Here is a 5,121-nt window from a genome sequence, read left to right as displayed (position 1 = left end):
GAAAGGGCTGTTGCAGGGCAGGGGCTCCCATGCACATCCCACCATAACCACAAGCCCTCCCCTCAAACCCCACAACTAGGGGAGCACCAACAGAGATTTTTGCAGCTGATACCAATAGCCGATTTTTAAGGAGGCATATTGGCCAATACCAATCCCATTGCTGATACCACCCTGGCAGCGCAGAGAGTCGAGTCAAGCTGGTAAGTCTGGTGGGGTGGGAGGGGAAGGGAAGGGGCATAGGGATACAGATCAAGGCCTGGCTCCCACTGCTGCATGCCGCTTGATTAACCGGGAGCCACTGGTCCAGGAGGGCATGGGGGGCGTGTGCCCTCAGATGTGTGTGGAGTGGGCTGGGACCACGGCTACACCAAGCTCTTCCCAGCAAGGCAGGGCTGTGCTGGGAAGGGGCTACGGTAAAAGTTGTGGCTGCGCCCCTGTAGCCCATTCCCAGCACTGCCCCGCTGGGAAGAGCTTGGTGCAGCCCCAGCCTCATGCACATCCAGGGGCACATGGCTCTCACCTCCCACTGCCCCGACAAGCAGCAGTGGGAATCACCAAACGAGCAGGCAAGCACTGGACAAGCCACTGGACCAGAGGCTCCTGGCCATGGTGGGAGCCAGCCCCCCACTTTGATGAGCCACACCACAGTGCCGCCCCGCCCCAGCTGGGCAGTCCCTGCCCCAGCTCCAGGAACTTTGATCTGTTCCCCGCACAGCCCGTCCCTCCCACAACACCAAACTTACCAGCTGGAGACAGCTCTCTACACTGTCGAGCTGTATTCCTCACTGCCTATGCTGCGCTGCGGCTGTGTACATGCATGGGCCATTTATCGGCCAAATTACTGGCCTGATATGGCTAACTTCTGATATATTAAGTTTTTTTATATCAGTGCCAATCCAGTATTGAACTGATGTATCGGTGCACCCATAACGACCCCCTCCTCCACCCCCATGTGCCTCTGGATAGAGCCCTGCACACTATTACACTCACACACGCCACCACACACATGCACCCCCCCACCCTAAGCATACCCCCACAAACTCCAAACCCACACCCCTCCACAATATTAAAAAATAAGGCTTCATTTTGAGCTATTATGCAATCATCTGTATATACACCACACAAACGCACACAAATCAGGACAATTTTTTTTTTAAATGACAATAACATTTTAATTTTAAATGTTTGATTTTTTGTATATAAATTTGTTTTTTTTTCTGGTTCCAAGATGGCAAACCCCCTTCCCAAAAGGAGTGGTTCTGGGGGCAAAGGGATGGACTTCTGATGGCTAAGGTCGGAGATTAGGGGGTGGGACTTCTGGTCCCAAGATGGGAACCAGGGCACTTGTCAAGGGGTGGGGCTACCCTTGCAGCCCTCAACAGCTCACCAACTTGCAGCCCTCAACAACTTGTTAAGCAGCCCTCCAGCCAAAATAATTGCCCATCCCTGCTATAGACACTTCATTGTGGCAGCAGGAAGTAGAATAAATCCCTTAACCCACTGTACTGACTCCAAAGGGAGACCAACATATTGATGAAAATTGTTTTTTGACTAATACTCATGAGGTCCCCATCAATGGAAGCTACAGCCTGGACAGGTAAGTTTAACAAACATGGCATCTAAACATGTTTAGAACAAGGGTAAAGATACCCAACAGTCTTACCTAAACTACTGCCTGTATTGTTACTACTACCTGAAGAAACTGTAGCTGAGGAATTACAGATACCAATTTTCTTAAAATTAGTAAGACAACCAGTTACTGTTTTTAAAATGGCCATGAAGACAATTTTTTCCAGTCCTGGTTGAAGCATAGCTATTACCCAACACTCTTGTGCAAGCTTTTATCTATTAGATAAAGGAAAAGGGTACACAACAACACTACAGAACAATTAAGTCAACACTACCATGCCCTTTAAGGCTTATGGTTTAAATATCATTTGCAACTGACTTATTAAATTATAAATGAGATTAGCAAGTTTTAAGATCCAGCTGTCAAACGTCTTCTCCCTCCCCCTCATCAGCTATATCCAAAGCCTTCTTAAGAACTAAGCAGCAACTCTAGGGCAGCACCATGCAAAAATCATGTTGTAAAATTTAGAACTGGCCAAGGTATTATATTAAAGATAGACTGAAAATACCTGGGGAGCTTCCATTTGCCTTTGTTTTCTGCTTTGCCCACTCTGGTCTTTTAGAGAGGACAAAATCTGAATTTTTAAATAATGACATTGCCTTAAATCATCTGGCCCTTAAAAATAAAGAGAGAGGATTCCAAGGCGCAATTTTAAAGTTAACTTCACTTTTCTTGTTTTAAGTAGATGCTCTATATTGAGGAGCCCTTTAAAAGGTGCTAGAGCTCTTAAAAACAAACCCCAGAAGGCTACTCCAAAAAGAAAACAGAAAAAAAAACAAACACACTTGACATTTGATATTTAAGCAAACAAGCAAAGAAAAGCCATCTTTCATATCCCATAAAAAGGGCATCTGTTGTCTCTCTCATTAAGAACATTAATCTTGGCAGTAAGAACAGGGGTCAAGGCTTATTCACTATAATCACACAAATAGTCTAGTCGGAGGAAACGATAAGTGTGCTCTCAGATTAACAGAAGAGCACATCTAATTGTAGCCCAGCTTTGTCAGCAAGTGGCTAAAATGACAGCAAACTCAACGTTTGCCAACAGTTTGGTACTACAGCCACAAGATGGCAGGATTAAAGAGTAACACACCAATAAATAGTCACAGATCAACAATTAAACTTTATTCCAAGCTGGTGCAAATTTTCAGAGTGAATTGCTGAAGCTTTAAAACCTAGATACTCTACTGTAAAAGCACAGCACACTTTTAGATATTTCATGTCTCTCCTCCCCTTCCTCCCCCACCAAAAAACCCCAAACCCTGACTTGCCTGCCATTACTTCCTCTAGGGAATTTTCAACAGAAAGAGAAAAACCGTGTATACTATCTAAGCGTTTCAAATTATCATCTCTTCGCATTTACTCTGAACTGAAACTCTACACACTGAGACCAAAATAAATATTATCAGTAATTTTAGTGCAAGCCCACATGCAGACGCTTATTTCAGAATCCAAAAAACGGGGAAGAAACTGGCAGCTGATTTAAATTGGAAGTCCCATGATGAACAGCATGGTGGGGGGGGGGAAAGCATAGTATAGATTCAACCTCAGAACCATATTATGGTAAGACACCCATACTGTTCAAGTAGCTGCCATGGATTTCCCCCAATCGTGGTATACACCTTCCTTACTGCAGATGTAATATATATTTTAAAAGGTTTGCTCAAGATTAGCTGTATTTTCCTAAAAATTAACCTATCTAGAATTATGGAAGAGGAGAAAAAGAATATAGAAACATCTAGCTGGTCCTGTACTACCTGTATAACTAATCCCCATTTAAAAAACCATATGGAAGTACAGACTTCCTAGTTTCTCTCCTAAAGTAACAAACAGTTTTATAACTTATTTCAATTGAAATCCTTGTACACCAATAGTGCCATTCAGCTGGGCTCTAAAATACTTTGAAAAGCAATTTCAGAAAGATCAGTAGAATTGTTTGAATTATACCAACTTAAATAAAAACTATTAGCCATAACTAGATAATGCTATACAGCATGTTTGGTTATACACATCTCATTCATTTAGCAATAAAACTTTAGTTTGTCAGCAACACTATCTTAGCTTTTCCTTCATAAAAATGAAAGTTCACATCCAAGTAAATGTGTGTGTTTGCCAGTCACCCCCAACCATGCTGCTTAAGGTAATCTAGCTCTCAAATGCTTGAATCCTCCATAAATAAGAAACAAATAATTGCTTTAAGTAGCACCTGTCTACTTGATTATTACAATCCAAGCAAAGAGAAATATCTTTAAAGCCAAATGACACTCTCTCCAGTTTATTCAGAGTTCACCAGGTCATAACTTCCTCATCTAAACAAAAAAAGCAAAAAAACAAAAAACCACCACGCACTACTGTATTTGTCTAGTTTGCCAACTGTCCATAAATTTTATGGACAGAAATGGAAGAATCAGGCTAAAAAACACCTGTCAGTAAAATCTGTAAGTCAATGCAAGCCATCCATAAAAACAAATCAAGTTCCAGCTGCTTTGTGAAGCTCCCTCTCAGAAAGAAGCTGGACAGCTAGAGACTGACTGAAAAACAAAGCACAGCAGGTGGACCTCTCACTTGTAGGGCTTTGTAAACCCCTCATTCTCTAGCCAGCGCCATGTGCTGCTGCTTCCCATTCTGTGATGCTGCTAAATTGCAGGTAGGCCTCTTTGAGGGCCAGTACTAGGACAAGAGAAATGGGTCCAGCAGGGGTAAAGCTGGGGGGGAGGAGAAGACGACGACACACAGGGGGGCAGCATGGTGCAAGGTACAATCAGGGTCAGAGTGTGGGTCTGGTCCCCAGTGTTGCCTGTGCAGCATAGCCCCAGAGCAGGACAGTGCTGCATGCCATGTCCACTCCAGGACAAACCCTGGATCCCACATGTGATATGGGGCTGGTCCATGGGTCCAATTTGGCCTGTAGACCAACCCCAAGTCACCCATCCAGCCCACGGACTGAAATTTCTGCTCTAAATTAACCTGCTTCCCTTCACTTCTGACCAGCACGGATACAGCAGAAGGAACAAGTAGAGCGAGCACCAATAGCCACACTTAAATCTCATCTTATTGTCAGGGTTGTTAAAGCATATCCAGACACTCTAAATATTGTCTAAACATATAGCACTATCATCATCGATAGATCTGTTCCAGTAGCATGCTTAGAGAGAGATTATGTGAACATAAGTGCATGTTCCATCAAGTCATTTTTCCCAGTGCACTGAGAGCATTCAGTGCAGTAGCCAAGTGTATTGGGTTATGTAGTGCAGAGAAATCAGAGGTAGCTCAAGTACCAGAGACAGCATATCTGCACCAGCAGAAAGCACCACAAGGTAGCAGGGTAAACTGGCCTACAGTGAGCTTTGCGCTGCCACAGCTAGGCGGCCTCTGGTACCCAACTTTGCTCCATTTTCTACTATACACCTGGCCATTCAATACTTAAAGTTAGGGGTGCACCAGTAAATATTTTTTTGAGCTGATATTGATGCCCAATTATTAACAAGCCA

General features: G+C 43.7%; 1 protein-coding gene across 1 annotated transcript in view; it reads right to left on the bottom strand.

The window, feature by feature from the left end:
• LMNB1 (lamin B1) overlaps positions 1-5,121 on the bottom strand; it is a gene marked incomplete at its 5' end in the record, with an annotated part of 41,908 nt that overhangs the window by 22,278 nt on the left and 14,509 nt on the right. The gene's annotated exons all lie outside the window — the stretch shown is intronic.

Source organism: Alligator sinensis, unplaced genomic scaffold (assembly GCF_000455745.1).
Source record: "Alligator sinensis unplaced genomic scaffold, ASM45574v1 scaffold227_1, whole genome shotgun sequence".
NCBI lineage: Eukaryota > Metazoa > Chordata > Crocodylia > Alligatoridae > Alligator > Alligator sinensis.
This window is presented reverse-complemented; position numbering and strand designations above follow the sequence as displayed.